Here is a 25,154-nt window from a genome sequence, read left to right as displayed (position 1 = left end):
CATTGTGCATTCCTACGGTTTTGGGCAATTCCAGTAGGAGAATGCGGGACCCCACGTCTCCAGAATTGATACAGAATGACTCTAAAACACTCTTCTGAGTTTCAACACTTCCGCAGGTCAACAAACTCCCCAGACATGAACATTATTGGGCATATCAGGGATGCCTTGCAACGTGCTGTTCAGAAGAGATCTCCACCCCCTCGTATTCTTACGGATTTATGGACAGCAGTGCAGGATTCATGGTGTCAATTCCCTCCAACATTACTTCAGACATTAGTCTAGTCCATTGCGGCACTTCTGCATGCTCGCGGAGGTCCTGCACGATATTAGGCAGGTGTACAAGTTTCTGTGGCGTTCCGTGTATTATCCAAGCTAGATAACATTCTTTCATGATACAGACATTCCAGTTGTTGTCACAAGAAAGAGAAGGCATATGTAAAAGAGAAAGAAGGAAAAGTAGATGACACTGATATGCAATGGGAGAATCAATGTAATTCACCCACGAAACAAAAAGCTTACAAAACACATGTTCTACCGATTCTTGAGTATTGTTCATGATTCGAAATAAATTCGCTGAATGTGGATATCTTGGCAATAGCTATGTTGGGCATCGATGTACCATCTATTAGAGGCATGAAAATTTGTGCCAGACTGGTACTCAAACCCGGATTTCCCGTTTAATTGATAGATCACTTTAACTTCTTTTTTTCCAGATGAATATTTTTCTTTATTTTCCTATGTACAGCTTTAATTTTTTAAAAACAAAGTAAATATGAATATAATAAATATTAATGGGGCAAATTAATTCACTCAGCTCTCAAATGCAATTTTACCTCTTGAAGAAATGTAATGAAAAGATTGGCACGTGACATGATTTATCAATTTTACATTCTCTTGCATGCTTTCACTTTCATTGCTTCCCATTTCTTGTCCGTGTTTTCTTCGGTGCCGCCCAGCGGAGATCTGTTGTGTCTACCACGTGCAATGGTTTCTTAAACTGAGATGACTTTATGTATTCCTCTGCAAGTAGTGGTGTAAAACAGATGTCATGCTGACCTTTCCAGTTGTTCACCATACTCGTACTCTGCAATGTCAATATTAAGTCTGTTTGTGTTATACTTGGTATTTCACGGAGTTCTTTGATGGAATGTCTTCCTCGGAAATCTCTTAAAATTGCGGGAAGAACCATGACCAAAATGAGCGGTAGCTCCATTTTCCAGCTCTGACAAAGGTTTTTTTGAACTCTAAACAGTAGATTCCATCTTCAAGAGTTCATAACTGAATAGCGTCAGGTTTACTACAACCTGGTCGCTGATATGGTGTCAAGTTAGCACACAAGCCATTTAGTTTCCATGAGGTGATTCTTTCTCCTTAGAGAAGTACCTGTCAAGGTGTGCTCCATGTTTATCTACTTCACAAATTATGTAAAACAGAAACGGTTCAACATCAAAATGAGTAGTTTTATGGTTAAGGTGTAACTTTGCGATTAAACACAAATTTTGACTGTATACTTCATGATATTTCCCATCCACCTTCCAAATGCACAATGTTTCTTTCCTATTTTTTTTCTGGGTGGTCATCTTGATATGCGTTAACTCATACAGTAACGGCAAGCCGCATGTACTTAAACAGTATTCATATATCCGAAGTTTAGGCTGCTTCCCATACTTATCAGGTCGTGGACTAAAGTACCAAGTATCTGTCTCGTATCGACCAAGCTGAATTCAGTCAACGTAGTTTACGTTTCTTGTTACTTCATGTTCTTACTCCAAAGCGGCGATTGCGTGGTCCATTTCAGCACACGTCTTTTGTATGTACACTCCTGGAAATGGAAAAAAGAACACATTGACACCGGTGTGTCAGACCCACCATACTTGCTCCGGACACTGCGAGAGGGCTGTACAAGCAATGATCACACGCACGGCACAGCGGACACACCAGGAACCGCGGTGTTGGCCGTCGAATGGCGCTAGCTGCGCAGCATTTGTGCACCGCCGCCGTCAGTGTCAGCCAGTTTGCCGTGGCATACGGAGCTCCATCGCAGTCTTTAACACTGGTAGCATGCCGCGACAGCGTGGACGTGAACCGTATGTGCAGTTGACGGACTTTGAGCGAGGGCGTATAGTGGGCATGCGGGAGGCCGGGTGGACGTACCGCCGAATTGCTCAACACGTGGGGCGTTAGGTCTCCACAGTACATCGATGTTGTCGCCAGTGGTCGGCGGAAGGTGCACGTGCCCGTCGACCTGGGACCGGACCGCAGCGACGCACGGATGCACGCCAAGACCGTAGGATCCTACGCAGTGCCGTAGGGGACCGCACCGCCACTTCCCAGCAAATTAGGGACACTGTTGCTCCTGGGGTATCGGCGAGGACCATTCGCAACCGTCTCCATGAAGCTGGGCTACGGTCCCGCACACCGTTAGGCCGTCTTCCGCTCACGCCCCAACATCGTGCAGCCCGCCTCCAGTGGTGTCGCGACAGGCGTGAATGGAGGGACGAATGGAGACGTGTCGTCTTCAGCGATGAGAGTCGCTTCTGCCTTGGTGCCAATGATGGTCGTATGCGTGTTTGGCGCCGTGCAGGTGAGCGCCACAATCAGGACTGCATACGACCGAGGCACACAGGGCCAACACCCGGCATCATGGTGTGGGGAGCGATCTCCTACACTGGCCGTACACCACTGGTGATCGTCAAGGGGACACTGAATAGTGCACGGTACATCCAAACCGTCATCGAACCCATCGTTCTACCATTCCTAGACCGGCAAGGGAACTTGCTGTTCCAACAGGACAATGCACGTCCGCATGTATCCCGTGCCACCCAACGTGCTCTAGAAGGTGTAAGTCAACTACCCTGGCCAGCAAGATCTCCGGATCTGTCCCCCGTTGAGCATGTTTGGGACTGGATGAAGCGTCGTCTCACGCGGTCTGCACGTCCAGCACGAACGCTGGTCCAACTGAGGCGCCAGGTGGAAATGGCATGGCAAGCCGTTCCACAGGACTACATCCAGCATCTCTACGATCGTCTCCATGGGAGAATAGCAGCCTGCATTGCTGCGAAAGGTGGATATACACTGTACTAGTGCCGACATTGTGCATGCTCTGTTGCCTGTGTCTATGTGCCTGTGGTTCTGTCAGTGTGATCATGTGATGTATCTGACCCCAGGAATGTGTCAATAAAGTTTCCCCTTCCTGGGACAATGAATTCACGGTGTTCTTATTTCAATTTCCAGGAGTGTAGTTAATTTCATTGTGACACCTCTTTTGGCTGCTTATCAGTCTGATCTCACAGCAAGTTTGATGAATTCTTTTCATCATTCTTCTGCTGCTGGTCTGACATATGGAAGCGAGAGGTCATGATACTGTCTCGCTGAACGCACTCGTCGAGCATCCAGTTGTCCCCTTCATAATGAACATAACACTTACAATGACAATATTGGCCACCGTAGCGTGTCTGAAAAATGTCTGCAGGATACCTTGTATCAGAACTCTGTGCCAAGTAATGATTGCCAGTGGTGAGAGGCTATTCTTCAACGGATTTCGCACCTTTGTTGTCACTTTTGTGTTGTGTAAAATTGCTGTCTACACGTTTTTATTTTTTCAACAATATTCCACTGTTTGAGAAATTCACTCCTACGTCACAGCATCTCGACAGACTCTTCGCACTTTCGTCGCCAATGCCCACTTCGGCTATCCGCGCAGGCCTCCCGGACCGACCCAGACTTCCATATGTCACAGTCTACAGTCTTACAGCATAGTCCCCAACGTTCATCGCAGTTTTACTCTATATTTCCGCACAAGTGGAGACTATGAAGAATCGAATCCATGTTATTATCGTCCTTGCGCCCGCCTCGGCATGTAATATAAAATAAAGGACTCTAGTATAGGGATACTGACAGTGTGACATGTAGCAGACTGGGTCAGTCTGGGAAGCGTGCACGGATAGCCGAAGATGTTAAGGCAACCGCTCGTGATAAGCGGGAAACTCGGGTTGGAGTCCGGGTCTGGCACAAATTTTCATATGCCACTAATAAGTAGTACATTTATGCCTAATGCAGCTGATGCCAAGATATATGCTATTGGCGAATTAATTTCGGACGGCTATCATTCGCCATTCACGTCCTTTTACTCAGACATGCAAGTATATATTGTTCGTCTTTCATGGAACCTTGCCAAGTAGGATTAACCCTAGGACGCCCAAGCCTTTTTTTCTAATTTGGATGCCTAAGGGGGGGGGGGGGGGGGCTTCGGCGGGTCCACATGTATTAAATAAGTTTACTGACGAAAAATTACAACTTTCAAAATGGTTCATGTATTTTAACTAAGGCATCGGTTTATAAATGTTGTTAATTGTTATAAATATTGGATTGAATGAATAAAAAATTGACATATTGCAATACAAAATACAGATGTGTTCATATACAATAGACTACTCTGAGTCCTCAACTTCAAGGCAAGAGACACACTTCACAATTTTTTCTGAGTGTGTGAACACACATGTTTATGACACTGTCCACAATACTGTTTTGGTTTACTTAGATTGTTGTACTTCTGCTTCTTTGTTTTAGCTCTTCTTACACAAATATGGCACCGACCTTTCCCTGCAGGAAGCTGACGTGCTTCTTTTGTCACTTCTTTGATTTTCTTTTGTAGAATGGTCTCCATTGATTGAGCAATTTGGTTAGATAACCCTCTCGCATTGGCACTTCTTTCTTATACCTGCACTTTCACTAGTTCCATCCCAGCTTGCAGAAGATAAAGTTTCCGTTTGTTGTGTTTATTTTCATTCCATCTTGGATGTTGCTGGATGTATATGGTGGTTGCATTGATAGCACAAATGTCGATGAGAGAGTAAAATACAGATAGAGGCCATCTCTTTGTTCTCCTCTTGCTGGTGTACACACGCGCCATTTGATCAATGGTATCAATTCCATCTTTAGTGGAATTATAATATGCATTTATCTCGGTTTTATTCTTCTCTCCTCCAACAGTGCCTTTATCTTGCTGCACTGTTGCCAAACATCAGTAAGTTTTTACGCTGTGTAGGACACCAAAGTTACTGGAGGCCTACGTGTTGGAAACTGCACTAACTCACTGCAAGTTTACATAATAAATAACAGCTGACTGACATAAACAATCACTTCCTCTGAAAGTAAACCGATTGTTGTGAAAATCAAGAATACCAACCAACAAGAAACTAACTTGCATTGTTGTAGAGATGAGAAATACGAAATCCTACTAAGGGAAATTTTCTATAGCATGGAAGCCTAAGGGGGGGGGGGGGGTTTGTTAGACCCATAATAAGTTTATTTATTTTTTCTTTCAAAGCAGGAATTTTCTATAAAATATATTGACACTAACGTTTCATAAAATAGCCAACAAACAATAACTCAAAGGGAATATGTAGTATGAAAGTTACTTGGGCAAAAGCAGGGGACATAAAAAAAAATGTGGGTTCAACGAACCCCCCCCCCCCCCCTCCTCCACTTAGGCGTCCTAGGGGTAATAGAGATCCAACGAAGAACGGTGCATTGCGTCAAGGGACCTTTTATTGGCGCGAGAGCAGTACAGAGATGCTCAAAGAACTCCAGTGGCAGACTCCACAAGAGAAGCGTTGTGCCTCACGGATATGTTAAAATGTGTGTTCAAATGTGTGTGAATTCCTAAGGGACCAAACTGCTGAGGTCATCGGTCCTTAGACTTACACTCTACTTAAACGAACTTATGCTAAGAACAAGACACACACCCATGTCCGAGAGAGGACTCGAACCCCCGGTGGGAGGGGCCGGGCAATCCGTGACATGGCGCCTCTAACCGCACGGCCACTCCGCGCGGCCGGATATGTCGACTGTTGAAATTTCGAGAGCGTACGTTCAAGAAGAGTCATGCAACGTATAACTTCCTCCAACATATCTCTGACGAAATGATTCACGACGGGATAATCAGAAAAACTAAATGCCATACGGAGCTCTTTCTACGCCCCATTCGTGAATGGCAGAGGGAAGGGAGGATATATGGTGGTACCAGAACTACCTTCCGCCAACCCCGTAGGGTGGCCTCCGGATTATAGACGTAGATGTCTATCTTTATACTCGCACTTCTAGCGGGGCGAAGGGAGTCTTGTCCCAGTTTTTTTCCTACTTAGTAAGTCATATGTGTTTAAGTTAGATGAAATTTCTCCATGTGTACCACAGTTGTGCTCACTTGTCTCCCCCTCTACTCCCATCTCTACCGCTAGGAGTGCTAGGGTCGCCCTAATCTGGCATTTTTTTTTTTCACATAAAGTCGTACGAGTACCGCGTTAGGGTTAAAATGCTCCAAGTACCCCAACGTTAAGCCTTAATCCCTAGAGATTAAATGTCAAGGTTGTTGTTGTTGTTGTGGTCTTCAGTCCTGAGACTGGTTTGATGCAGCTCTCCATGCTACTCTATCCTGTGCAAGCTTCTTCATCTCCCAGTACCTACTGCAACCTACATCCTTCAGTATCTGCCCTCCAATGCTAAATTTGTGATCCCTTGATGCCTCAAAACATGTCCTACCAACCGATCCCTTCTTCTAGTCAAGTTGTGCCACAAACTTCTCTTCTCCCCAATCCTATTCAGTACATCCTCATTAGTTACGTGATCTACCCACCTTATCTTCAGCATTCTTCTGTAGCACCACATTTCGAAAGCTTCTATTCTCTTCTTGTCCAAACTGGTTATCGTTCATGTTTCACTTCCATACATGGCTACACTCCATACAAATACTTTCAGAAATGACTTCCTGACACTTAAATCTATACTCGATGTTAACAAATTTCTCTTCTTCAGAAACGATTTCCTTGCCATTGCCAGTCTACATTTTATATCCTCTCTACTTCGACCATGATCAGTTATTTTACTCCCTAAATAGCAAAACCTCTTTACTACTTTAAGTGTCTCATTTCCTAATCTAATCCCCTCAGCATCACCCGATTTAATTCGACTACATTCCATTATCCTCGTTTTGCTTTTGTTGATGTTCATCTTATATCCTCCCTTCAAGACACCGCCCATTCCGTTCAACCGCTCTTCCAAGTCCTTTGCCGTCTCTGACAGAATTACAATGTCATCGGCGAACCTCAAAGTTTTTACTTCTTCTCCATGAATTTTAATACGTGCTCCGAATTTTTCTTTTGTTTCCTTTACTGCTTGCTCAATATACAGATTGAATAACATCGGGGAGAGGCTACAACCCTGTCTCACTCCTTTCCCAACCACTGCTTCCCTTTCATGCCCCTCGACTCTTATAACTGCCATCTGGTTTCTGTACAAATTGTAAATAGCCTTTCGCTCCCTGTATTTTAGCCCTGCCACCTTCAGAATTTGAAAGAGAGTATTCCAGTCAACATTGTCAAAAGCTTTCTCTAAGTCTACAAATGCTAGAAACGTAGGTTTGCCTTTTCTTAATCTTTCTTCTAAGATAAGTCGTAAGGTTAGTATTGCCTCACGTGTTCCAACATTTCTATGTCAAGGTTAACGACCCGAAAATGTTGATACAACACAGATGTAGTTCATTTGAGACTATTTTTACTTGTCAGCTTGAAAGTTCACTGGAAAGTTGGCCATTGATTCTCCTGTGGTGTGCATACACGGACTCTGAGTCTGAGATGTTATTATCGCGAGTGGTAGCGAGCGAACAGTTGTTGCAGAAGCCGAACGCAGCCTGTGGTGGAAAGAAGCCGCGCGACAGAGTCTACCATGACCTTGCTAGTAGCGCCGGAGGAGACTTCGGTATTAATTGAGGATTTTTGGTACTTTGCCTTTTCGCTGCGCGTAGTTGTTGCTTGCTTGCGCACTGGAGGGCTTTTGTCAAATTTGTGTATGCGTACACTGAAAGTAATATTCACATCTTTCTCGTGATCATTCCGCCCCGACAGCTGACTGGTCTGCGCGGTGGATTGTCATGCCAAGGGACCCGGGTTCGATTCCTGCCAAGGCCGGAGATTTTCTCCGCTCAGGGACTGGGTGTTGTGTTGTCCTCATTATCCTTTCATCGTCATCAGTGCAAGGTAATGGGAAACCACCACTGGAATCACTCCCAAGACGCTCATGCGGTGGACCTCTCTGACGAGGCTCTCCCAAGACATGACCTACCATAAGGCAGAACACAAAGTTTTTTCTCGTGGCCAGACGTGATTATTGATTAAAGACATTGTGGAATAAGTAAATTTGTTGGTAATTACTCTGTCGAAGAAAAGGAAAGGTGCGAGTAAAGTTTCTCGGTGTTTAAATATGGTTCAAATGGCTATGAGCACTATGGGACTCAACATCTGAGGTCATCAGTCCCCTAGAACTTAGAACTACTTAAACCTAACTAACCTAAGGACATCACACACATCCATGCCCGAGGCAGGATTCGAACCTGCGACCGTAGCGGTCGCGCGTCTCCAAACTGTAGCGCCTAGAACCGCTCGGCCACTTCGGCCGGCAGTGTTTAAATACTGCGAGATATGCAGAGTGCAATGCATGGTCACAACGACTTATAACAACTACTACCATTCCTTTTTTTTTACATGGATATTGAATGATCAGAAAGGGTGGGTCAACAAGCTTAAGCGGTGTAAAAAAACGAAAGAAACCAATAAAAACTTTTAATTTACTATATTCAGAAAATTAAAGTTCCAACCATGAAAATATCACCCTACGAGAAGTGGGGACAACAAGTAAACAGTACAACTTAATAAATGAATCATTCCACTATGACACGACGAAAGAATATAAGAAAGACAAACATGCTGTAATCGGAAAATGGATAATGTGCTGGCGTAAGCTGTTGCCGGCACACCAGTCAGCAAAGATGTAGCAAGAAGATCGATAGTAGGAGTTCGATCAAGCGCGCCTATAAGGAGAGTTGCAACGGCAAGACGAGGTAAGTTGTTTGTTGCGTGCAGGGGCGTCACTGTATTAATTGTTAGATATTAGAAAACATTTTTATAATCGCTATTAGATACAAGATAATTTGCTTTTTCAGTATTGACAGGAAAAGTAATAATTTTTTGGATTTTTTTTCTCAATCAGAATACTAAACTGGTCAGAGATGGAGCTTTACAAATTTCCGTACGTCATTCACCAGAATCATAATAATTACAAATATTTGTACTAAACAATATTCAACCTCCAGCCCAAACTAAAGGTATTAGGGACATCTTTACCTATCAGTATATTTTTCTAGATAGTAGCTCGAGAACGCCTCGAGAAATTATAACGACACTGGCATACATTATGACTTAGCACCAGGAGACTTCTCTTCACGAAATAATGGAAGCGTACCACGACTGGCCCCCCATGAACCATGGACCTTGCCGTTGGTGGGGAGGCTTGCGTGCCTCAGCGCTACAGATGGCCGTACCGTAGGTGCAACCACAACGGAGGGGTATCTGTTGAGAGGCCAGACAAACATGTGGATTCTGAAGAGGGGCAGCAGCCTTTTCAGTAGTTGCAGGGGCAACAGTCTGGATGATTGACTGATCTGGCCTTGTAACATTAACCAAAACGGCCTTGCTGTGCTGGTACTGCGAACGGCTGAAAGCAAGGGGAAACTACAGCTGTAATTTCTCCCGAGGACATGCAGCTTTACTGTATGATTAGATGATGATGTCAGATCCCTTAATCGGCCAGGTAGGTTAGAAAATTTAAAAAGGGAAATGGATAGGTTGAAGTTAGATATAGTGGGAATTAGTGAAGTTCGGTGGCAGGAGGAACAAGACTTTTGGTCAAGTGATTACAGGGTTATAAATACAAAATCAAATAGGGGTAATGCAGGAGTAGGTTTAATAATGAATAAACTAATAGGAGTGCGGGTTAGCTACTACAAACAGCATAGTGAACGCATTATTGTGGCCAAGATAGACACAAAGCCCATGCCTACTACAGTAGTACAAGTTTATATGCCAACTAGCTCTGCAGATGATGAAGAAATTGATGAAATGTATGACGAGATAAAAGAAATTATTCAGATAGTGAAGGGAGACGAAAATTTAATAGTCATGGGTGACTGGAATTCGTCAGTAGGAAAAGGGAGAGAAGGAAAGATAGTAGGTGAATATGGATTGGGGGGAAGAAATGAAAGAGGAAGCCGCCTTGTAGAATTTTGCACAGAGCATAACTTAATCATAGCTAACACTTGGTTCAAGAATCATAAAAGAAGGTTGTATACCTGGAAGAATCCTGGAGATACTAAAAGGTATCAGATAGATTATATAATGGTAAGACAGAGATTTAGGAACCAGGTTTTAAATTGTAAGACATTTCCAGGTGCAGATGTGGATTCTGACCACAATCTATTGGTTATGAACTGCAGATTGAAACTGAAGAAACTGCAAAAAGGTGGGAATTTAAGGAGATGGGACCTGGATAAACTGAAAGAACCAGAGGTTGTAGAGAGTTTCAGGGAGAGCATAAGGGAACAATTGACAGGAATTGGGGAAAGAAATACAGTAGAAGAAGAATGGGTAGCTCTGAGGGCTGAAGTAGTGAAGGCAGCAGAGGATCAAGTAGGTAAAAAGACGAGGGCTAATAGAAATCCTTGGGTAACAGAAGAAATATTGAATTTAATTGATGAAAGGAGAAAATATAAAAATGCAGTAAATGAAGCAGGCAAAAAGGAATACAAACGTCTCAAAAATGAGATCGACAGGAAGTGCAAAATGGCTAAGCAGGCATGACTAGAGGACAAATGTAAGGATGTAGAGGCTTGTCTCACTAGGGGTAAGATAGATACTGCCTACAGGAAAATTAAAGAGACCTTTGGAGAGAAGAGAACCACTTGTATGAATATCAAGAGCTCAGATGGCAACCCAGTTCTAAGCAAAGAAGGGAAGGCAGAAAGGTGGAAGGAGTATATAGACGGTTTATACAAGGGCGATGTACTTGAGGACAATATTATGGAAATGGAAGAGGATGTAAATGAAGATGAAATGGGAGATAAGATACTGCGTGAAGAGTTTGACAGAGCACTGAAAGACCTGAGTCGAAACAAGACCCCGGGAGTAGACAACATTCCATTAGAACTACTGATGGCCTTGGGAGAGCCAGTCATGACAAAACTCTACCACCTGGTGAGCAAGATGTATGAGACAGGCGAAATACCTACAGACTTCAAGAAGAATATGATAATTCCAATCCCAAAGAAAGCAGGTGTTGACAGATGTGAAAATTACCAAGCTATCAGTTTAATAAGTCACAGCTGCAAAATACTAACGCGAATTCTTTACAGACGAATGGAAAAACTGGTAGAAGCGGACCTCGGGGAAGATCAGTTTGGATTCCGTAAAAATGTTGGAACACGTGAGGCAATACTAACCTTACGACTTATCTTAGAAGAAAGATTAAGAAAAGGCAAACCTACGTTTCTAGCATTTGTAGACTTAGAGAAAGCTTTTGACAACGTTAACTGGAATACTCTCTTTCAAATTCTGAAGGTGGCAGGCGTAAAATACAGGGAGCGAAAGGGTATTTACAATTTGTACAGAAACCAGATGGCAGTTATAAGAGTCGAGGGGCATGAAAGGGAGCAGTGGTTGGGAAAGGAGTGAGACAGGGTTGTAGCCTCTCCCCGATGTTATTCAATCTGTATATTGATGAAGCAGTAAAGGAAACAAAAGAAAAATTCGGAGTAGGTATTAAAATTCATGGAGAAGAAGTAAAAACTTTGAGGTTCGCCGATGACATTGTAATTCTGTCAGAGACAGCAAAAGACTTGGAAGAGCAGTTGAACGGAATGGACAGTGTCTTGAAAGGAGGATATAAGATGAACATCAACAAAAGCAAAACGAGGATAATGGAATGTAGTCAAATTAAATCGGGTGATGCTGAGGGGATTAGATTAGGAAATGAGACACTTAAAGTAGTAAAGGAGTTTTGCTATTTAGGGAGCAAAATAACGGATGATGGTCGAAGTAGAGAGGATATAAAATGTAGACTGGCAATGGCAAGGAAATCGTTTCTGAAGAAGAGAAATTTGTTAACATCGAGTATAGATTTAAATGTCAGGAAGTCGTTTCTGAAAGTATTTGTATGGAGTGTAGCCATGTATGGATGTGAAACATGGACGATAACCAGTTTGGACAAGAAGAGAATAGAAGCTTTCGAAATGTGGTGCTACAGAAGAATGCTGAAAATAAGGTGGGTAGATCACGTAACTAATGAGGAGGTATTGAATAGGATTGGGGAGAAGAGAAGATTGTGGCACAACTTGACTAGAAGAAGGGATCGGTTGGTAGGACATGTTTTGAGGCATCAAGGGATCACAAATTTAGCATTGGAGGGCAGCGTGGAGGGTAAAAATCGTAGAGGGAGACCAAAAGATCAATACACTAAGCAGATTCAGAAGGATGTAGGTAGCAGTAGGTACTGGGAGATGAAGAAGCTTGCACAGGATAGAGTAGCATGGAGAGCTGCATCAAACCATTCTCAGGACTGAAGACCACAACAACAACACCACGACTGGAAAGCTACTCCAGTATTCCACAAGTCCCGGTGCCGTTTTGTCTGATGCAAAAGCCATTAGCTAAATCGAATTTAACGCTGGGTATGGATGAGGTAAGAGGCGTGAAGCACGCAGAAAGTCACCCTTTCCCCACAGCTCGGATCGGCTTAGGATCAATTAAACAATTCGTCAATAATAAAAATGGAAACATTGTCTTGAACCCAGTAGTATCAGGGAGATTCTGTGCTTGCTGCTCAGTTAAAAATGAGGAGAGAAATTTGAAAGTTGTACTACCCGTATTTCAGACAGCTACGTACAAGTAACATCATTATGCTATGTACAATGGATGAGAAAAAAAGAAAGCACTTTTGTTCAATGAGAAAATTTAGTCACCAAACAAAGAAATAAGTTCTAACACGTAATAATTCACGTATCATTGTTATAAGAACCCATGGAACTGTATTTGTAACAATCTTATCATATCATACATTAATGATTTAGAAGATGTTATTTGCAATTCCTGACCTATCGCACATGATGCAATTATCTGCAAGTAGGTGTTATCTCATATAACTTTGTAGTGGAGCCACGTACTTGAAGTCTGATCTTGTCAGTTGTTAGTATTTAGCTCTCCATGTTGAGAAATTCTAATCTGTTTACGTCGCGAAGCGTAAAAACGCAGTTGCTGACTACGCAGTTTAAGAGCCACAACCGTAATCAGTCTGGTCGTACAAATACTTCGGATTAGCAATGTCTGCAAGTATGAAATGGAAATATTGATTCAGTCGGCGTCTGAGCAAATGGCTGTCTTCGATTCATTAGTGTGGACGACAAGAGAATAACTACGATTGGCACTTCGACATGCCAGAATTGTAGATGTTATAAAACGGATGGAGGTTGTTCTTAGAGAAGAATACAAAAGTGGAAAAACACTTGCCTGACGTTTTCGTAGCAAGCAATATTCTGACCAACAGCTGTAATGGCAGATGTCGGCGAACATAGCGCGTACTACTTTGTAGTGAAGCCTCGTCCGTGAAGTGCACTGTATAATTACTAATATAAGCCATCTTTGCAGTAGTTTATGGTTTGTAATGTACACCACAGCCGGTACTATCTGCAGTTGCTCCATAGCAACATACTCCAAGTTAGGAACAGAGGCTTGTTAAGTTCTCGTGGTGTTGGTATGATGGTAATGCTCATTACAAGCTATACGAGTACTACAGCTCCTTGCATATTTCTCACTTCATCAGAGCCAAAAGATTTATGATACTCTTCCTAGCAAATAAGACTAGAAACCTTAGGGCCCTTTGGTTCGATACCAGTAATGAACGTAAAACGATAAACGGAAAGTATGAAGTTGATGAGATGTAGGTTATAGACTTTACGCCAGAGTTGAAATCACGGTCCAACGGGTGGGGGATTCCAGCTTCAATATGACCAAATAAATTTCCACAATTTCAGTCAAAAGTCAAACAAGCTATGATCTTTGCTTGTGCTCACGACAAACACAACATAGCGCACAGATTTCCACGTGGGCCACTTGCCATCACAGTGTATCGTTATTTCATGCAAAAATTGCGCAGAAAAATAAACAAGCACGATCTGATTTGCTCGAGGCCGAAGCACTTCACGACAACGCCGCAAATGTTGTATTCGAAGAAGGTGCGCGATTTCCGTTTGGAAGTGTTCGATCATCCTTCCTAACTTAAGCGTAGACCACAGTGAAATAAAACGGCGATAAGTGGGACATGCATCCAGAAGAGCTGATGGTGGATGAGCCAAAGCAGCTGATTGCTGCAAACAAAAAAAAAAAAAAAAAAAACAGGTAATGGCCTAATGGAAGGTGAGTAGAAAGTTTTATAGCACATCCAGTAAGGAATTGGATGCAAATAGCTCAAGATCGTAACGTTCTGAGACCTCAGAGAAGGCCTTTACCCAACCGTGTTTATCAAGTGGCTTGTGATGATGAAACTGCGTTACTGTACACACCGTCATCAAAAAACCTATTTTCGTATCCTGTGACTCGTTTATGACGACTTGCAGCGAAAGTTCTTTCAGTGCAAACGGCATATTGTTTGAGCGACAAGTAAATCCTAACGCAAACTATGAAATCTGCCTAGTACCAACTCGATTAATTTTGCGCGTTCACTATTGTGAACGATACTCTTATTGATTCCGGGAGAGAACATTTTATTTTTCGGCCTTTAACAGTACGCAGGTGACTCTAAAACAGAAGACGGAGATATTCTTCAGCTCCTCTAACGGGAACTGTCAAATGATTGCACTTCCACCTTAGACTTCTACCTCTACAGCAGAGCCATTGCCCATAAGGGAGGTTATTTATTACTGAATACAGACGTTTAAGCTTATACTGACAAGCTCGGCCGGTTGGCCGTGCTATCTCACGCACGGCTTTCCGGGCGGGAAGGAGCGCCTGGTCCCCGGCACGAATCCGCCCGGCGGATTTGTGTCGAGGTCCGGTGAACCGGCCAGTCTGTGGATGGCTTTTAGGTGGTTTTCCATCTACCTCGGCGAATGCGAGCTGGTTCCCCTTATTCCGCCTCAGTTACACTATGTCGGCGATTGCTGCACAAACAAGTTCTCCACGTACGCGTACACCACCATTACTCTACCACGCAAACATAGGGGCTACACTCGTCTGGTATGAGACGTTCCCTGGGGGGGTCCACCGGGAGCCGAACCGCACAATAACCCTGGGTTCGGTGTGGGGCGGCGGAGGGGTGAAGTGGACTGCGGTAGTCGTCGTGGAGTTGTGGACCACTGCGGCTGCGGCGGGGACGAAGCCTCTCCGTCGTTTCTAGGCCCGCGGTTAACATACAATACAATAATACTGACAAGCACAGACTCCCAAAGTGTTATAGAGAAACTACAAAATTCAAAATCTGGCAAGCGTAGACTTATTTGTAATGTATTGGAGACTATCATAGAATTAGGAAAGAAAGAAACAGACATCCAATTTTTCTTGAAAATAGGACATTATGGAATTTTACATAACGAAATATACTGGTGTCCAAAATTAAAGCAACAGAGGGAAATTTTGCAAGGTTGCGTTTATTTTGCCACAAAACAATATAAACATGTGACGGTAAAGTAGAGAAAATGTAAGAACAAAGAACGTAAACAACTGCAATATGCATAATGGAAGACAAAAATGCTTTTCGTTTCTTTCCAACTTAACAGATTTGCAAACACATTCCGACAACTCGTTGATGTTCTCAGTATGGGGTGTGACCACCTCTGGCAGCAATACAGACCTGACAACGACAGGGCATGCTGTGAATGATGTCATCAATCTCATGTTTAGGCATTGACGCTCATTCTTCCTGCAGAGCTGCTCGCAAGTCTTGAAGAGTGGTTTGTAGATGCTGACGTAATGCAGCCCATCTCCCTACAGAATCCCAGACATGCTCTATGGGATTCAAATTGTGAGAGCGAGGAGGCCCCGCTTGTGTGCAGTATCATCCGTTTTCAAGAAAACATCAACCCCCATGTTCTGTGAGATCTGGGCTGACAGCACATCTCAACAACAGCACATGAGGCCCCAGGATCTCTTCACGATACTGACGGTAGGTAAACGTTTCCGAGTCACCAGTACAGCTGCAAGAAGAAGGGTTCTAGTCGCCAATATAATCCCTGCCAACACTATTAGGGATCTTCCTCAATATCCGCCTTTTTCCACAATGTTTGGATCCCGAAATCGTGTTCCACATTCCCTCCAGATGCGAATCCGGCGTGAATCACTCTCCAGACGAAATCTAAACTCATCTGTGGAAAGGACATTGGCCCAGTTTTCAATCTTCCAGGTGTTTTGTTGAGACTCGACTCTATGCTCTCCCTTCTGTGAAGACTTGTCAGTTGTACACACGCAGCAGGTCTCCGACAATAAAGGCCACTCTGCAGAAGCTTTCTGTACATCGTTTGCCTCGATGCAACACGTCCAGTGGATGCTGCGAGGTCAGATACCAGCTGCCGTGCAGTACTAAGGCGGTACGGTCGTGCCCTTACAGCCAACTAACGGTCCTCTCTTTCTGATGTCACACGTGGCCGGCCGGCCCTGTCCTGGTCTTAGGCATAGAGCTTCGGTCTCTATAAACTGTCGCCACATCCGAGATATAACAGAATAATTCACATGAAGCCATCGGGCCACATCTGTTTGCGACTGCCGTGCTTCCATTCTGCCTGTGGCCCTCCACCGCATAGAGTTTGGTAGGCGTCTTCTCTGTGTCATACTGTACCATCTTTGACCGTGTACACAGCGATTGTGGATGTGGGACTACCCGGGAAACCTACCCCTTTTGAGAGGTGCCCTGACGTCATCGTCGGCGTGGTTGTCCGTTGACCGAAATTCCATCTTCGCTGCAGAACAGGATCGTAGGGAAATGTGTTGACAGTTTGCATGATAATATCGTGAATTAGATACAGGACTGGGAAGTAGTGGTTCGTTGCTTTAGTTTTGGATACCAGTGTAGTCGACCCTCAGCAGAGAGGAGGAAAGTATCGTCCAACATCAATCAGTCATACTGATTTAAACCTACGATCAAGAAAATCGCTTACCATGAAAGCGACCCTGAATGCCAACTGTCTCAGCAGCATATGGGCAGACGCCTAGCCTGTCATATAACCTGATGTCTGTCCTCGATCGTATCTCGACTGTGTGAAGCTAAGCCAACGACATGTCACATCCCTTATTCGTTTGAGACTGGGACACAGATGTTATCCCGTACATTTACACCGAATAAAAATTCTCGTCTCTGGATGCTGGGATCAGGATCAGCCTGACGTGCCCGCTCCGAGTCACGTAATGTTGGCTTGTGCGGAGGAAAAGGAAGCACAAGAAGTATTGTACAGGAAATTGGTTGTAGCGGGTTTTCCCCTACCTACTAGTGTTACTTCCTTACTCTAGAGATTCGATGTAAATGAGCACGATTTGACAGCAGAATACTTAAAAGAAGCTGCTATAATACAGATTTAAATTTAGTAAAGAACTTACATTTGTATTATACGACTAAAATTGTTGTTGAAACTTCCTGGCGGATTAAAACTGTGTGCCCGGCCGAGACTCGAACTCGGGACCTTTGCCTTTCGCGGGCAAGTGCTCTACCAACTGTTTTTTATTTTTTATTTTTTTTATCGTTGTGTTTGGTCGTTGCGGACGTCGTAAGACATCCGTTCAAGTTCGTTGTTGATCGATTAGCTCAGTTTTTTTATTACAGAGGGTTGCTAACCCTCTGACCGAACACGCCGAGCTACCGTGGAGGCCCAAACTGAGCTACCGTAGCACGACTCACGCCCGGTCTCACAGCTTCACTTCTGCCAGTATCTCGTCTCCTACCTTCCAAACTTTACAGAAGCTCTCCTGCGAACCTAGCAGAACTAGCACTCCTGAAAGAAAGGATATTGCGGAGACATGGCTTAGCCACAGCCTGGGGGATGTTTCCAGAATGAGATTTTCACTCTGCAGCGGAGTGTGCGCTGATATGAAACTTCCTGGCAGATTAAAACTGTGTGCCCGACCGAGACTCGAACTCGGGGCCTTTGCCTTTCGCGGGCAAGTGCTCTACCAACTGAGCTACCGAAGCAAGACTCACGCCCGGTACTCACAGCTTTACTTCTGCCAGTACCTCGTCTCCTACCTTCCAAACTTTACAGAAGCTCTCCTGCGAACCTAGCAGAACTAGCACTCCTGAAGGAAAGGATATTGCGGAGACATGGCTTAGCCACAGCCTGGGGGATGTTTCCAGAATGAGATTTTCACTCTGCAGCGGAGTGTGAAAATCTCATTCTGAAAATTGTTGTTCCCCTGTGTAAATTAAGAACTTGTGTATAAACAATGGTACGCAAAATTTAGGGACGGAAGTAACTTCCGCTAGATGTGTCACGACAAGTAAAACAGCTCTATGAAACTTGGACCATACGTGGAAAGAACTGGTACAGACATTACGGGACAGTATAATAGAGAAGAGAACTGAAATAAATACGAGTTGAGACAGCTACAAATGAATTTAATTACATTGAAGTCAAGCGTTTTTTGGTGGTGCCCTGAAAGGCGGGTCATAGTTCTTAATAGCGTGTGTGATCAACATGGATGCTCCTGTACGGCCACTGACAACGAATGGTGGGGCGTTCCATTCCCTAGCGGTTCTAGGCGCTCAGTCCGGAACCGCGCCACTGCTACGGTCGCAGGTTCGAATCCTGCCTCGGGCATGGGTGTGTGTGATGTCCTTAGGTTGGTTAGGTTTAAGTAGTTCTAAGTTGTAGGGGACTGATGACCACAGATGTCACGTCCCATAGTGCTCACAGCCATTTGAACCATTCGTTCTATTCCTCCACCACCACAGTTGAGAGCTGCTGAACGGTCGCTGGTGATTATGGACCTCGTTCAGTACGCCTCTCCAACGCATGCTCGGCGATGTTCCTGAGTGCATTAAGTTTTCCACCTTTTGCCATATGAGGTTAAGTCCAGCATTGTCGAATGTGATCGTGTTAGTGATTCAGATGTTATGGTCTGGAGAGGCAGGATGTTGCATAGGTATATTCTACATCTACATCTACGTGACTACTCTGCTATACACAATAAAGTGACAGGCAGAGAGTTCAAGGACCCACCTGCAAGTTGTCTCTCTACCGTTCCACTCTCGAACGGCGCGCGGGAAAAACGAGCACTTACATTTTTCTGTGCGATCCCTGATTCATTTTATCGTGATGGTCATTTCTCCCTATGCAGGTGGGTGCTAACAAAATGTTTTCGCAATCGGAGGAGAAAACTGGTGATTGAAACTTCATGAGAAGATCCCGTCGCAACGAAAAACGACTTTGTCTTAATAATTGCCACTCCAATTCACGTATCATGTCTGTAGCACTATCTGCCCTATTTCGCGATAATACAAAACGAGTTGCCCTTCTCTGAACTTTTTCGGTGTCATCCGTCAGTCCCACCAGATACCGATCCCACACTAGAGCACGTCGAAACGCTGCTCAGTCTCGCTCGCTTCTCGCTGAGTACGAGGCTCATTGTCGCTGGCACAGGCGCGTGAGGTGGGGATGACTGACGTCACGCTACCAAACTGAGCCGAGACGAGGATTGTCGAATAGGACATGTACCGGCCCGAGACTGCAAGAGCGCGAGCTGGCCGAGAGACTCGCATTATCGTAACGTAGCGGTAGGCAGTAAACTGTCACGGGACTAAACTCAGATGAGTGGTTCCGAAACCGGGACCAGTGCAATGACTGCCATTACAAAAGATGTTGTGTTGAAGAAGCTTGCTGATGGGACGTACATTCTGATAAACAAAGTGGGAGTAAGGAGTGGCAGTTCCAGTTGGGAAAAATTTAAGGTAAGTCCTTCAGTTATTACTAAATAATTACAAAATAGAGCTTCAGAATTCGATACGTGATAGTATTTGATTAATCGAATAGCTTCGTTGGTGCAGCATTTCTTAATGAATTGATACGTTTGTTGTGTCCGTAAACGAAAAGAAAATTGTCTTCGTGAAATGTACATGAAGGTGTTTATTACGACTGTTTCAGGTGGTTGTTGAAAGAGAACACGTCTTCCAGTTGGTTAAATTCAGTGCCAAATTGGAAATTGTGGAGCATTGCTTGTTAACAAAGGAAGGTTCAATTGGTTCAAATGGCTCTGAGCACTATGCGACTTAACTTCTGAGGTCATCAGTCGCCTAGAACTTAGAACTAATTAAACCTAACTAACCTAAGGACATCACACACATCCATGCCCGAAGCAGGATTCGAACCTGCGACCGTAGCGGTCGCTCGGCTCCAGACTGTAGCGCCTAGAACCGCTCGGCCACTCAAGCCGGCTTACAAAGGAAGCACAACTGGAATGAACAGATATAAACGTAAGGATAATCGACACTTGTCAAGCGTTGCAGCAGCCAGTGTTGATAAAATATCTATTAGGGACAAATGTGTTTTAATGTGTGCAACAGAACTCCGACCATTTATATGGTAAGTGGTGAAGAATTCATAAGATTAGCCCAAGAACTGACAAATACAGGAGCAAAATATGGACAAATAACCGCCCAAGACGTGCTACCTTCCCCAAGGACTGTAGCACGACATATTAAGGAATTGGCTGATCAAGTCAGGAGTAAGCTTATTCCAGTAGTGAAAGACGCAATTGGTAAAAACCAGTGTTCAATGACGTGAGATCTGTGGACAGGCAGTTATTGTAAGACCCATTACCTGACTGTCACGTCCAGCTATACTGATGAGTCGACGGACAAATGGAAACTAAAAAACAGTGTACTCATAACTACGAAGTTTCCTGATCTTGCCAAGACTGGTGAACATATCATTACGGAAATATATGAACGAATGGCAGAGTTGCATATAATGTCCTCGGAACTAAGACAGGTTACTTTCGATACAGGTCAGGGAGCTAACATCAAGAAAGCACTAGATGCACACAAACGACTCCCATGTGTGATGCACTGTATTAATACAGCACTGAGGCATACATTCAATGAAGGTTTCTTAATGGAGGATATTCCTGCAGTGTATGACTCCATCCTGACTGTACGTAAAGTAGTAGGCTTTAGGAAACGATCTGGCTTAGTAGCGAGATTAGATAAAACCTTACACCATGATGTAGAAACCAGGTGGAACAATGTGCACATGATTTTAGACTCATTCCATTCACAGAAAGACCAAATAGAGACCGTTTTGCATGATTCAAACAAACACGAAATGATGACGTCGTATCAGAATGCGACTGTCGAAAGCGTTATTCAATTTCTGAAGGTTTTCATAGAGGCCACGGACGATTTGGAAGGAGACAATGAGTCAACACAACCATTTGTAGTGCCGTGGATTTCGAAACTGACAGGTCTCTGCGAAACTGGAGCCGACGATGTGACAATGTGTAAGCTAAACGAAAGGGCTGAATGTTTATAAAACAGAAAGTTCTAAATGAACTACATGACATTCACTACTTGGCAACGTTCTTGCATCCCTGTTTCAAGGAACTATTAATTTTTCCGGAAGAAAGAAGAGAAAAAATTCATCAAGATGTGCGAAAAATGTTAAATAACGTTGTTAATACGAACGTAACCAAAGATGTCATGCCTTCTCCCACAAAAAATTTCAAAATTGGCGAACATCCACCTCAAAATCGAAAGATGAGGGTGAGAAATATATGAACATGGAGAGTCCAAATGATGAGTTCACAGACCTTCTTTCATGGTGCAAAAGAAATTCGTGTGTCCTGTCGAAACTCGGCAAACTCAGCCAAGAGGTTTTCTGTATATCTGCCAGTAGTGCCTCGAGTGAAAGAAATTTTAGTAAGGCAGGGATGGTACTGACTCAGAAAAGAAGTTGTCTGGATTCCGATCGCGTTAATGATATTCTCATCATCCACAAAAATAAGAGAATCAAATAAGCTAAATTTGAAGCACAAAAGCAAAGGCAACTGACAACTGGTTTTCTGAGGTGTGTACGTAATGAAATATAATATTGAGAAGTGATAAGTAATGACTGCAGAATTATGCAGTGAATATTACATACTTCATACTAAGTAATGTAAATTGTTGTATAACAATGGTACTAACACGAGAATAGACTCGACTGCAGTGCAATATCTTCAGAAATGGGACTGCTGAATTAAGGTTTCAGATTAATTTGCGCAACTATATTGTACATTATTCGTTTTGAATATGTACACTTTCTTTTAATTAAATGAATTTATTATTGTGTACTACGGTCGTTTACGTCGCTTGAGTAGAAGAAAATGGGTTATGTATAAGACGCTACTTCTTTACTAAATAACAGATTTATGTCAACGTACTGTTTAGCAGATGGATCACATACTCAGCTGCTGCTTTAAATCGTTTTTCTTTTGGGTGCTATTGTACGACTGCCGATACAACAGTCTTTGGTTGGTCAGTTAGCTAGTTAAATGATCGATAGATCATTTGAACGATTCTTTTATGGAAATGATGTGGAAAGAGCGTCTTTTTTTGTCTGGCTACCACCTTTTCAACAGACATTCATCAATGAAACAGAAGGAGTTGTCCAGAATAAGTGATTTTTAAGTTCGATTTAAAACTCACTTTGCTACCTGCCAGAGATTTTAATTTTTTAGTTCGATGTAAAATTACTTTGCTACCTGCCAGACGTTTTATGTTATTTGGCAAGTAATGAGAGATATTTGTTGCTGCATATTGAACTCGTTCCTGAGCCAATGCAAGCTTTAATAATGGGTAAGATCTTTTTTCCCTCTAGTGTTCTCCCTATGGACATCACTGTTCCTCTCAAACTGTGATGTCATTAGCAAATATATGTATTTTGACGGCGCAGTTAAAATGCCAACCTCCTTGAAGATTATTGTGTCTACATGATTTCCGTGAGTGAACATCGCATATTATTTTTGCTGCTCACTTTTGCGCAATCAGTACTTTCTTTCTAAGTGATGAGTTACCTCAGAACATCATTCCATAACGCATCTCTCTTTAGTGAGTTCAAGCATCGTAATCTTAAGGTTCTTTCAGCTTTAGCAACAGGTGGATCCGGCTTTTTGCAGTTTTTCTTATGTCTCTTGCTGTGATTTGTATATTTTCAGTCAGAAAACACAGCAAATAAAAATAAAATTGCAAGACAATTATGGTTAACAGAAGGGTATCAAACGATAACAAACGGTAACTACGTACAGTGACTAATACATGAAGCACCTATGACCTAAAAAGTGGAACATCTCAAAAGGTAGTCGTTTCCTTCAAGCGATCCAAGTATGTAGCTACAGAGCCTGCGAAAGATTGTTCATAAGTCCAAAGCTACCTTTACAGCGTTGTTGCAAAAGTGATAAATCTTTTATTGAACTAGGACCTACAACAAAATAAAACACAAAAGTTACACAATTAGCTTTGATAGCAAACGTTACAAAATTAACTCTGAAACAGATAATATGTTAACAACCTTGCCTTAATTGACGGCAATCTTTAATGCTGACGGAGGTCATAATAAATACAATGAACCGTATTAAGTCGTCGAAGAGGGAAGAAACAGTGGGATAATAGCTTAATAAAGAGGAAGAAATAAACACAAGCATAAAGGCAATAAACTTCAAAACTACACTCCTGGAAATGGAAAAAAGAACACATTGACACCGGTGTGTCAGACCCACCATACTTGCTCCGGACACTGCGAGAGGGCTGTACAAGCAATGATCACACGCACGGCACAGCGGACACACCAGGAACCGCGGTGTTGGCCGTCGAATGGCGCTAGTTGCGCAGCATTTGTGCACCGCCGCCGTCAGTGTCAGCCAGTTTGCCGTGGCATACGGAGCTCCATCGCAGTCTTTAACACTGGTAGCATGCCGCGACAGCGTGGACGTGAACCGTATGTGCAGTTGACGGACTTTGAGCGAGGGCGTATAGTGGGCATGCGGGAGGCCGGGTGGACGTACCGCCGAATTGCTCAACACGTGGGGCGTGAGGTCTCCACAGTACATCGATGTTGTCGCCAGTGGTCGGCGGAAGGTGCACGTGCCCGTCGACCTGGGACCGGACCGCAGCGACGCACGGATGCACGCCAAGACCGTAGGATCCTACGCAGTGCCGTAGGGGACCGCACCGCCACTTCCAGTAAATTAGGGACACTGTTGCTCCTGGGGTATCGGCGAGGACCATTCGCAACCGTCTCCATGAATCTGGGCTACGGTCCCGCACACCGTTAGGCCGTCTTCCGCTCACGCCCCAACATCGTGCAGCCCGCCTCCAGTGGTGTCGCGACAGGCGTGAATGGAGGGACTAATGGAGACGTGTCGTCTTCAGCGATGAGAGTCGCTTCTGCCTTGGTGCCAATGATGGTCATATGCGTGTTTGGCGCCGTGCAGGTGAGCGCCACAATCAGGACTGCATACGACCGAGGCACACAGGGCCAACACCCGGCATCATGGTGTGGGGAGCGATCTCCTACACCGGCCGTACACCACTGGTGATCGTCGAGGGGACACTGAATAGTGCACGGTACATCCAAACCGTCATCGAACCCATCGTTCTACCATTCCTAGACCGGCAAGGGAACTTGCTGTTCCAACAGGACAATGCACGTCCGCATGTATCCCGTGCCACCCAACGTGCTCTAGAAGGTGTAAGTCAACTACCCTGGCCAGCAAGATCTCCGGATCTGTCCCCCATTGAGCATGTTTGGGACTGGATGAAGCGTCGTCTCACGCGGTCTGCACGTCCAGCACGAACGCTGGTCCAACTGAGGCGCCAGGTGGAAATGGCATGGCAAGCCGTTCCACAGGACTACATCCAGTATCTCTACGATCGTCTCCATGGGAGAATAGCAGCCTGCATTGCTGCGAAAGGTGGATATACACTGTACTAGTGCCGACATTGTGCATGCTCTGTTGCCTGTGTCTATGTGCCTGTGGTTCTGTCAGTGTGATCATGTGATGTATCTGACCCCAGGAATGTGTCAATAAAGTTTCCCCTTCCTGGGACAATGAATTCACGGTGTTCTTATTTCAATTTCCAGGAGTGTAATTCCGCGAAAGGAAATCTTGCGTGTGCGCAGTTACACACGAAACAGGAAACATTTGTAAAATGAGACGTCACTTTAAAAACAACCGTAAGCACAGAACGCACCCACACAAAATTCAACTTTAATATCTACGGTAGGCAGGAAAGTGGATGGCTAGTTTTCCTTGCTACTGCAA

General features: G+C 44.0%; 1 pseudogene; it reads right to left on the bottom strand.

Moving 5' to 3' along the window:
- Positions 1-910: 910 nt before the first annotated feature.
- The window catches only part of LOC126245374 (histone acetyltransferase KAT8-like), a 68,109-nt pseudogene continuing 43,865 nt past the window's right edge, over positions 911-25,154 (bottom strand).

Source organism: Schistocerca nitens, chromosome 1 (genome assembly GCF_023898315.1).
Source record: "Schistocerca nitens isolate TAMUIC-IGC-003100 chromosome 1, iqSchNite1.1, whole genome shotgun sequence".
Classification (NCBI taxonomy): domain Eukaryota; kingdom Metazoa; phylum Arthropoda; class Insecta; order Orthoptera; family Acrididae; genus Schistocerca; species Schistocerca nitens.
Note: the sequence above shows the minus strand (reverse complement) of the source record. Positions and strands in the feature narration are given on the sequence as shown.